This window comes from Ursus arctos, unplaced genomic scaffold (assembly GCF_023065955.2).
Source record: "Ursus arctos isolate Adak ecotype North America unplaced genomic scaffold, UrsArc2.0 scaffold_33, whole genome shotgun sequence".
Taxonomy (NCBI): Eukaryota; Metazoa; Chordata; class Mammalia; order Carnivora; family Ursidae; genus Ursus; species Ursus arctos.
This window is the reverse complement of record NW_026623019.1, coordinates 9644372-9656202: the sequence shown is the minus strand read 5'-3', so window position 1 is coordinate 9656202 and position 11831 is coordinate 9644372. Positions and strand designations below refer to the sequence as shown.

Genomic DNA, 11831 nt, shown 5'->3' with positions numbered 1-11831 from the left:
CCACCACTCTACTCATTCCAAAAAGCCAAGTATTTTGCTTTTGATCCCCAAACACCTCATCCCCAAACTAAAAGGCTTAAGATACTATCTGTGCAGCTGAAAACAGAAACAGTCATGAACCCACAACTGCAAAGTAATCCAAACGACGCTTCTAAGTAGTGCACGCAATCCCAAGGTCCAGTGCCAAGAAGTTATTGGGCTCACCACATCTGCACAAGTAGACAGATTCCCCCCCTTGTCAGTCTGGGTTTTATCTTTAATGTCCTCTCCCCAGGGCAGCACTATGGTCCCTGACACACGGTACATCTGTCTGCAATTTCCACATAATAGGAGCAAGGCTCAGTTATTTTAAAGCCACAAGTACCATTAAGAGGTCTTTCTGCCAAAACACATATGGCTCTTTTGTTACAAAGCTATACAAATATTTGTGTTTTCTGTTTGCCTTGGCAGTGGTGCAAAATTTCAGACTCTCTACTGCTCTTGCTTTGAAACCATCGCCTGTCTCCTGCTGCAGGTTATTTACTAGTTATTGTGCTTCTTCAAAACAAGTTCTAGCTTTCCGGACGGGAGTTCCAGAACTCTGTTGCTTAAGAGGCCCACGATGACATAGCTGCTCGAGAGAAGTGGTATACAGCCCAGACAGCACCTTAACATTCAGGGTGAAGCTTCAAAAATGTATTTTAATTTTTTAAAAAGCTACAATAAAATGGGACTTCTGAGTGTGTTCTGTTTTATGAATTTTCATACATGTATAAATTCATGTAAACTGGCTTCACAATCGAGACAAAACATTTCCATCACCCTCAAGAAACTCTCTCACACAGACACTCCACTCTCAGTCCCCCACTCCCAGGCCCTGGTAACCACTGTTCCGGTTTCATTTCTAGAGTTTTGTCTTTTTGAGTGCCGTATAAATGGAATCACACAGTCTATGACATTTTGTGTCAGGCACCCTTCATTCAGAATAATCACTGGAGACTCATCCAAGTTGCTGTGTGTATCAGTGGTTCCATTTTATTGTCAAGTAGTATTTCACTGCTCAGATATATCAATTTGTTTATTCATTCACCTGTTGAAGGACTTTGGGGTGCTTCCTGTTTGGGCAATATTATGAATAGAGCTTCTATAAATATCTGTGTCCAGGTTTTTTTCTCTAGGGTAAATATATAGGAGTGGGATTACAGAATCATATGCTAATAATTTACTTAATAAGCAACTGTCAAACTGTTTTCCAGAGTGGCGGTATGTCCCATTTTGCATTCCCACAAGCAGCACATGACATGCTCCAAATGATGTACATCTTTGCCATAACTTGGTATTAGCAGTATTTTTTATTTTAGCCATTCTAATTGTTATGTAGTCATATCTAATTCTGGTTTCAGTTTGCATTTCCTAAAAGCTAATGATGTTGAATATCTTTTCATGTGCTTCTCTGACATCCATAAATCCTCTTTGGATCCCATTCTTAATTGTTTTGACAGTTCCAACTCTTCCAATATGTTGAAAATATTACTGTTTCTCCTATGAATTACTTTAGCACTTTCATCGAAAATCAGCTGGCCATATTTATTCAGGTCTATTTCTGGACTCTCTATTCTGCCTCATTGATCTATGATCTATCCCTTTGCCAATGCCTACTGCTTTCTGCTAATCAAAAAATGTGATTCCTCCAACTTTATCTTCTTTTTCAAAATTGTTTTACATGGGGCGCCTGGGTTAAGCGTCTGCCTTCGGCTCAGGGCGTGATCCCAGCGTTCTGGGTTCGAGCCCCACATCAGGCTCCTCTGCTATGAGCCTGCTTCTTCCTCTCCCACTCCCCCTGCTTGTGTTCCCTCTCTCGTTGGCTGTCTCTATCTCTGTCAAATAAATAAATTAAAAAAAAAATCTTTAAAAAAAATTGTTTTACTTGTTCTAGTTCCTCTGCCTTTCCATATAAATTTTAGAGTCGACCTGTCTATATCTACCAAAGTCTCGTGGAAATGTTTATTGGAATTTCATTAAATCTATGGATCAACTGTAATCAGAAGATAAGTGACACCTTTGCTACATTAAGTCTTCCAATTCATGGACGTGGTATACCACGTCATTTTGGTATATTATTTTTTTTAACAATGGTTTGTAGTTTTCAGAATATAGATCCTATATATTTTGTTAAGTTTTTAGCCAAGTTTTTCACTTTTTTGAACAACTGTAAATAGTATTGCTTTTTCTCATTTCAGTTTTCAATTGGACATTGACAGTATATAGAAATACAATTGGTGGGGTGCCTGGGTGGCTCAGTCGGTTAAGCATCTGTCTTCGGCTCACGTCATGATCTCAGGGTCCTGGAGTTGAGTCCCACGTTAGGCTCCCTGATCAGCAGGGAGTCTGCTTCTCTCTCTCCCTCTTCCCTGAAGGTGAACGCTCAATCTCTCTCTCTCTCTCAAATAAATAAATAAATAAATAATCTTAAAAAAAATATATAATCGGCTTTTGAGTGTACACTTTGTATCCTCTGATTTTCCTTTATTAGTTTTAGGATTTGGGGTGGGGGGGATTCCTCAGGATTTTCTATGTAGACAATCATATCATCTGTGAATAAAAACTGCCTTACTTCTTCCTTTCTACTCTATACGCCTTTTAATTCCTTTTCATGCCTTATCATATTGGCTGTTACTTCCAGTATAATGTTGAATAGTAGTGGTGAGAGTGGACAAACTTCTCTTGTTCCTGATCATAAGGGGAAAGCATTCAGTGTGTCACCACTAAAAATAATTTTAGCTGTATGGTTTTTTGGTAGATGCTCTTTATTAGATTGAAGAACTAGTTTAAATAGATGTTGACATTCTGTCAAATGATTTTCTGTCTCAATTGGTACGAGTGTGCGTTTTCTCTTCTTTAAACTGCTAATATAGTGGATTGCCTTGATTGATTTGTGAATATTAAACCATCCTTATATTCTCAGGATAAACCCAGATTTTTCTTTTTATATATTGCTGGATTTCTTATGTTAATGTTTTGTTAAGGATTTTTATATATGTTTGTGAAGGATATGTATCTATATTTTTCTCTTCTTATACCATATTTGTCTGGTTTTAGTGTCAGGATAATGCTGGCCTCCTAAAATAAGTTTGGAAGTATTTCACTCTTTCTATTTTCTGGAAGAGATTGTGAAGAATTTATTTTAATATTTGGAAAACTCACCAGTTTATCTATCTGCACTTAGAGGTTTATTTTGGGGGAGGTTTTAAACTATAGATTCAATTTCCTTAGTAGCCATAAAATGTTCAAATTATCTATTTAATTTTGGGTGAGGTTTGGTAATTTGTGTTTTTTGAGGAATCACTCATTTCATCTAAGTTGTTGAATTTATTCAAGAAGAGTAGCTTGTAGTGCTCCCTTATCATCCCTTTAATGTCTAAAAGCTTTGTAATGATATTTTCTTTCCTGATATTCATAATTTGTGTATTCTCTTTTTCTCTTTGTCAGTCTTGCTGGATTATCAACTTTATTCATCTTTTCAAATAACTGGCTTTTGGTTTATTGATTTTTCTTATTGTTTTACTGTTTTCAATATCATTGATTTCTTCTGTGATCTTTATTTTTTCCTCCTTGCTTTGTATTTATTTTGCTGTCTTTTTTCTAGGTTCTTATGGTGGAAGCATAGATTATGACTTAAAAACTGTCTTCTTTTTTAATGTAAGCATTTGTTGCTATAATTCCCCCCCCCCAGTATTGCTTTATCTACATCCCACAAAGTTTTATGAGTTGTACATTCATTCTCATTTAACTCAAATATTTTTTAATTTTCCTTGGAAGTTTTTTTTTGATCCACAGATTACTTAGAAGCACGTTGTTTAATTTCCAAGTGTTTAGAGATTTTTCTGTAATCAATTTTTAGTCTAATTCCTTTATAGTCTGGGAACATACTTTGCATGGCTTCAACTCACATTTTGTTTTTTCTTTTTTTTTTTTAAGATTTTATTTATTTATTTGACAGAGAGAGAGAGACAGCCAGCGAGAGAGGGAACACAAGCAGGGGAAGTGGGAGAGGAAGAAGCAGGCTCCCAGCAGAGGAGCCTGATGTGGGGCTCAATCCCAGAATGCCAGGATCACGCCCTGAGCCGAAGGCAGACGCTTAACAACTGAACCACCCAGGTGCCCCTCAAATAACATTTTGTTATTTTTGTTTGTTTTAATGACCCAGGATATGATTTACCTTGGTAAATGTTCCATGCACTTGAAAAGAATACATATTCTGCTAATGATTGGACTAGAGTTCTATAAATGTCAATTAGATCCAGTTGATAGATAATGTTGGTCAGTATTTTCATACCCTTGCTGATTTTCTGTCTAATCTATCTGTCTTTGTCTGTTCTATAAGCTTCTGAGAGATTATGGATGTCTCCAACTATAATTCTAGATTTCTCTATTTCTCCTTCCTGTTCTATCCATTGTTGCTTCATATACTTTGACGTTCTGTTATTAGGAGCACATATATTTAGGATTGTTATGTCTTTTTAGTAAATTAACCCAACATAATTTTGTTTTTCAAAGACTTTGCATAACAGTTGAGTTCTCAAAGTCTATGTATACAGTTAAGGGTCAGATGTGTGTATGCTCAGCTAAGGAATGAGCCCAGTAGTTCATAAATAACTTTAATAATTTCCCCTGAATCCACCGTCTCTTTTGATTCTTTCCAGCTGCCCTGGGGTTCTATCTGGTACTATGACAAGAAAGTTGGGGCTTTATTTATTACTCTATTCTGTCATACACTTCCATGCCTGTCCCTGTTTCTGTGAGGAGGGAGAGACAAGCAGTGGGAAGACGGTGGGGGTGGGGGAAAAGGGAAAGCAATGATGTTTTTCCCGACTCTGTCAGAACCACTTCAAGTTTGGGGTTCCTGCCAGCCGTCTTACTCCGACTGCCACTGCTACCCCAGGACTGCTTGCGAACTATGGCACAACAGATGGAGAAAAGAAAGGGGGAGGAAAAAAAAAGAAAGAAAGAAAGAAAAAGAAAAACGGGAAATTTCCTCATACTCTCTCTCTGAACTAAAGAAGTTCTATCCGTGCTGGTGTTGACTTCTAGGTTTCAGACTGCCCTGAGGTCAAGCGGGAGGATAGTAGACACACATAAAAGGTAAACTCACCACTACTTTGACGGTACTTTAAGTCCTGGTCTTCTTCCCCAGTCTGCTACTGTTTGCTTTTCAAAGTCCTCAAATAGCTGTTCTGTGTGTTCTGTCCAGGTCTTACAGCTACATTCAGCAGAAGGCAGGGTGGATGAGGTGAGCTAACTTCATCTTACTCAAAATTGGAAGCAAGGGGGTAGTTTTTTTAAACGTTCAGATTCCCTGGCTCCACACCAGACCTAGTGGATCTACCCCCAATTGGGGAGCTGGAAATAAGAGACAAAATGTAGATTTGGGGGAAGCACCACAAGAGATGTGAGATTCACATCTGCACTTAGAGGCATTTCTCAGAATAAAGTCAAGCAGCTGAAGATGACCTGCAGCTGCGCAGACCCTCCCCTAGATCACCCTGATAATGGCCAACGCGTAAGAACTCTGGATTCTTCATCAGAGACTGCAAACTCGAATGCCTCCACTGGCCACATACGTAACGGGTATGGTGAGCAGTCAGTTGGACCCATGACACCAGGGAATGATGGGGACAGGAGTGAGCTAGAGAGTCCGTGTTTGTTGGGAGCAGCCTCCACTATGCTCCCAACGACTATTCCTACAGACCAATATCCCCAATTAACACAGATACAAAAATCCTCGACAAAATGTTAGCAACCCAAATTCAACAGCATACTGAAAGGATCATACACCTCGATCAAGTGGGATTCATCTCTGGGATGCAAAGACAGTTCAATATATGCAAATCAATCGATATGATACATCACACTAATATAATGAAAGATAAAAAAAATAATATGACCATCTCAATAGATAAAGAAAAAGAATTTGGCAAAATCAACATTCTTTCATGATAAAAACTCTTAACAAATTGGGTATAGAAGAAATATAGCTCAACATAATAAAGGTTACATATGAAAAGTCCCCAGCTACCATCACACTCAAAAGTGAACAGTTGAAAGCTTGTGTTCTAAGATCAGAAACAAAACAAGGGTGCCTCACCACTCCTCTTCAACAGAATATTGGAAGTCCCAGCCAGAGCAATCAGGCAAGAAAAAGAAATAAAATGCATCCAAATAGAAGAGGAAGAAGTAAAATTATCTCTACAGATAACACGATTTTATATGTAGGAAATCCTGAAGACTCAAAAACAACTATTAATCCAAAAAACTATTAGAACTAATCAATGAATCTAGTAAAACTGCAGGATACAAGATTAACATACAAAAATCAGTCGTGTTTCTATACATTAAAAACAAACTACCTGAAAAATAAAGAAAACAATTCCATTTATAATAGCTTCAAAAAGAATAAAATTCTTAGAACCAAATTTAACCAAGCAAGTAAAAATTATAAGTACACTGAAAACTATTAAACACTGATGAAAAAAATTGGAGAAGACACAGATAAACAGAAAGATACTCCATGATCATAGATCTGAAGAATTAATATTGTTAAAATATCCATATAACCCAAGGCCATCTGTTGATTCAATGAAATCCCTGTCAAAATTCCAACAGAATTTTTCAAAGGAATAGAAAAAACAATCATAAAATTCTTATAGAACCAACCAAACACCCTAAAGAGCCAAATAATCTTCAGGGAAGAAAAAACACAAAGATGTACACATCATACTTCCTGATTTTAAACTATGTTACACAGCTATAGTAATGAAAATAATATGCAACTGGCATAAAAATAGACACATAGACCAAAGGAACAGAAGCAAGAGCCCAGAAATAAACCCATGCATATATGATCAACTAACATTTGACAAAGGAATCAGAAATACTCAATGGGAAAAAGACAACCCCTTCAATAAATGGTGCTGAGAAAACTAGATATTTATAAGCAAAAGAATGAAACTGGATGCCTATCTTAAAAAACTCACAAAAATTCATTTGAAGTGGAAGACTCAAAACCATAAAACTCCTAGAAGAAAACACAAGAAAAATGTTCCTTTATATTGGTCTTGACAGTGATTTTTTTTTGGCTATGACACCAAGGGCATAAGCAACACAAGCAAAAATAAACAAATGGAAATATAGCAAATTAAGCCACTTCTGCACAGCAAATAACAAACATAACAAAACAAAAACAAAAACAAAACAATTAAGATGGAAAGGGAACCTATGGGATAAAAGAAAATGCTTACAAACTATGTATTTGATAATGTGTTAATATCCAAAATATGTAAGGAACTCATAAAACCCAATAGCAAAAAAAAAAAAAAATAGCTCCATTAAAAAATGGGTAAAGCTCCTGAATAGACATTTTTCCAAAGAAGATACACAAATGGCAACAGGTACATGAAAAGCTGCTTGACAAACACCACTAATCATCAGGAAAATGCAAATCTAAACTACAATGAGATAGTCCCTCACATCTGGTAGAATCGCTGTTATGAAAAAGACAAGAGATAACAGGTGCTGGCGAGGATTCAGAGAAAAGGGAGCCTGTGTGCTCTGTTGGTGGGAATGCAAACTGGTGCGGCTACGATGGAAAACAGCATGGGGTTTCCTCAAAAAATTAAAAAGAGAAATAGCATGTGATCCAGCCATTCCATTTTTGGAATCGGAAGCAAATGAAATCACTATCTTGAAGAGGTATCTGCACTCCTGTGTTCACTGAAGCACCATCTACAGTCGCCAAGACATGGGAACAATCCAAGAGTCTAATGACAGACGAACGGATCAAGAAAACACACAGGTACGTGTGCGCGTACACACACACACACACACACACACACACACACACACAATGGAATATTATCCAATCACAAAAAAGTAGGAAACTCTTGACAGTTGCAACAAGATGGATGAAACTTGAGGGTATTATCCTGAGGTAAGTCAGAGAAAGATAAATATTGTATGATCTCACTTATATGAATCTAAAAAAACTGAACTCATAAAAACGGAGATAGATCAGTGATTGCCAGGGGTGGGAGGGGTGAGAGGGAGGGAATGGGGGAAGGTGGTCAAAGGTACAAACATCCCAGTTATAAGGTAAGTAAGTTCTGAGGATGGAACGTGCAGCATGGTGACGATGGTTAATGATACTATATTGTATATTTGAAAGTTGCTAAGTGAACAGATCTTAAAAGTTCTCAGCACACATGGTAAAAGCGGTAAGTTTGTGAGGTGATAGACGCATTAACCTTATTGTGGTCATCATTTCTCAATGGATATGGATATCAAATCATTACATTTGTACCTGAAGCTTACACAGTGTTACATGTCAATTACATCTCTATAAAACCGGAGGGGAAAAAAGAGCCACAGTGTAAAATTTATTGCTAAAAACAATATATTGAGAAAGTTTAAATTTTTGCTGCATACATGCAAATTATGGTTGACTACTCTAATTTCAATGAGCAATAATCATGCCTTGGATAAACCTCGTTGGCAATGATACTGCCTCTGTGCAAAGCTGATTACTCTAAGTTCAAAAGACAACTTAAATTCAAAGAAAAAATTAAGGGAGAAAATTATCTTCTGGTTAGAAAAAAACAATTGCCTAAAAGTTTTCAAACTTTCTGGCTCTCTTTATTTCTGATCATAAAAGTAACAAGATATGGAGAACCCAAGTACATACACTTCTAAGTATGGGAAAGGAAATCTGAGATTTCCCTTATAACGAGAAAGTTGGGGCACTTGGGTGGCTCAGTCGGCTAAGCATCTGACTCTTGACTTCGGCTCAGGTCATGATCTCAGGGTCATGAGATAGAGCCCCACATCAGGCTCTGCTCTGGGCGTGGAGCCTGCTTAAGATTCTCTCTTCCTGGGGCGCCTGGGTGGCACAGCGGTTAAGCGTCTGCCTTCGGCTCAGGGCGTGATCCTGGTGTTATGGGATCAAGCCCCACATCAGGCTCCTCCGCTATGAGCCTGCTTCTTCCTCTCCCACTCCCCCTGCTTGTGTTCCCTCCCTCGCTGGCTGTCTCTACCTCTGTCAAATAAATAAAATCTTTAAAAAAAAAAAAAAAAGATTCTCTCTTCCTTCTCCTTCTGCCCTAACTCCCTCTCTCTCTCTCTCTCTAATTAAAAAAAGAAAAGATAACAGAAGTTTTTCAATTGGGTTTTGCCTTTCAAAGAAAGCCCAAAGGTGTTAAGAGAATAAAACAAACACTAACCAACCCAGATACTGCTCCTCCTCCCAGCAACAAAAACACTGCGTGGTAGTCTAGATCACTGGTATTCTTCTTTGTGTAACAGGACTGTGAGGTTCACGTCCATACCTGGCTCTTGTTCAAAGGATGGGTGTGGAAAACAGGATAAAAAGAAATTGTCTTAAATTGCAACAGTATAGATTATCTCTGAGAACGATTTTATTTTATTTTATTTTAAAGATTTTATTTATTTATTTGACCGAGAGAGACAGCCAGTGAGAGAGGGAACACAAGCAGGGGGAGTGAGAGAGGAAGAAGCAGGCTCCCAGCCGAGGAGCCTGATGTGGGGCTCGATCCCAGAACGCCAGGATCACGCCCTGAGCCAAAGGCAGACGCTTAACGACTGAGCCACCCAGGTGCCCCTCTGAGAATGATTTTAAATAGTGACAGCTATTAAACTCTGGGATAGAGGCCCGAGAAAAACTGTGTCCTGTTCTCCAGATGTAGGGACAACCAGAATGAGTGCTCTTTAATCCAAGACACTGTAACGCATAGGAACCAATGAAAAATTGTACATGGAGGACATTTTTCATCACCTAGTATACTATTCATTCCAAATATCTTTGTTTCTCTTAACTTTTAAAAATCCTGACAAAGACCCAACTTTCAGTTAATACTTTCCCTTCAAGAAGTATCTATTGCTCTCATATCCCACAAAAGACGAAACTCAGGCAGTGAGTCTTTGAAGGGAGAGTATTAACTGAAAGTTTGGATTAACTCTCTGGCAGAAGTTTGAGTTTTGCAAATTTTGTGTTAGTGGGAAGTACAGTTAAAAGTGTCACTCTACCGCTTTAGAATGTGAATGGATATTCTGCTTGGTTGATTGGCTAGATGAGTGGTTGGCTGTTTTTAACGTGTGATTGTATTTACTGCTCTAGAAGAAAAAACACAACTTCACACGATGGGCATGGATTTGGTTTAATTAGAGCTCTGTTTCTTATCAGAGGCAGAGAATTCAAATTTTCTTCAGATCCTTGAGGTAATAGTGGTAAATAATACTTATGGGAAGCTTACTATGTACAGGGAACTGTAGAGTATTAACTTCACACAAAACGTGTAACAAGGCTGGTATAATCCTTATAATAGTACAATTACTGGAACAGACACTGACATATTCCATCCATATACATTGGACCATTAGAAGAACTGAAACCAAGACAAATTTCCTCTTCATTTTGCAGAGGAGGAAAGCAAAGGACAGAAAGGTTAAATTTGCCCAAGATCACCCAACCAGTATGTAACAGAGCTGGTGTCCAAACCCAGCACTGCACCATGGACACCACCTCCCCGGTACATGGTCGTGATTTTATGTTTTACCCTCCAAAACACAAATACTCATAGAAATTCCATACGTTTCATTGGATGTCTGTGCCTGTGATTGCAGGACATGAAAGATAGAGCTAGCAACTTCCAGAGGAAATGGGCTCTCCTGCAGTTGATTTGAATGCACATAAGGAGCCAACATTAAAAAATGAGAAGCATGATATTTGCAAATGACACTACAGATAATGGACTGGTATCCAAGATCTACAAAGAACTTCTCAAACTCAATACATGAGAAATAAATAAACAAATCAAAAAATGGGCAGAAGATATGAACAGACACTTTTCCAATGAAGACATACAAATGGCTAACAGACACATGAAAAAATGTTCAAAATCATTAGCCATCAGGGAAATTCAAATCAAAACCACACTGAGATACCACCTTACGCCAGTTAGAATGGCAAAAATAGACAAGGCAAGAAACAATAATTGTTGGAGAGGATGTGGAGAAAGGGGATCCCTCCTACATTGTTGGTGGGAATGCAAGTTGGTACAGCCACTCTGGAAAACAGTGTGGAGGTCCCTTAAAAAGTTAAAAATTGAGCTACCCTATGATCCAGCCATTGCACTACTGGGTGTTTACCCCAAAGATACAGACGTAGTGAAGAGAAGGGCCATATGCACCCCAATGTTCATAGCAGCATTGTCCACAATAGCTAAATTGTGGAAGGAGCCGAGATGCCCTTCAACAGATGACTGGATTAAGAAGTTGTGGTCCATATATACAATGGAATATTACTCAGCTATCAGAAAAAACGAATTCTCAACATTTGCTGCAACATGGACGGCACTGGAGGAGATAATGCTAAGTGAAATAAGTCAAGCAGAGAAAGACAATTATCATATGATTTCTCTCATCTATGGAACATAAAAACTAGGAAGATCGGTAGGGGAAGAAAGGGATAAAGAAAGGGGGGTAATCAGAAGAGGGAATGAAACATGAGCGAATATGGACTATGAGAAACAAACTGAGGGCCTCAGAGGGGAGGTGGGTGGGGGAATGGGATAGACCGGTGATGGGTAGTAAGGAGGGCACGTATTGCATGGTGCACTGGGTGTTATACGCAACTAATGAATCATCGAACTTTACATCGGAAACCGGGGATGTACTGTATGGTGACTAACATAATATAATAAAAAAATCATTTAAAAAAAATAAATAAAAAGGCTATTAATGATAATGTTTATAAAAGTGATACATTTTCCAGCTGAGATTTA

General features: G+C 38.1%; 1 protein-coding gene and 1 non-coding gene across 2 annotated transcripts in view; both read right to left on the bottom strand.

Moving 5' to 3' along the window:
- PGM5 (phosphoglucomutase 5) overlaps positions 1–11831 on the bottom strand; it is a 190350-nt gene that overhangs the window by 98369 nt on the left and 80150 nt on the right. The window lies entirely within an intron of this gene.
- On the bottom strand, positions 8420–8553 carry LOC113270264 (U4 spliceosomal RNA). Its single transcript, XR_003321767.2, has one exon. It is a non-coding gene; the product is annotated as a U4 spliceosomal RNA (small nuclear RNA).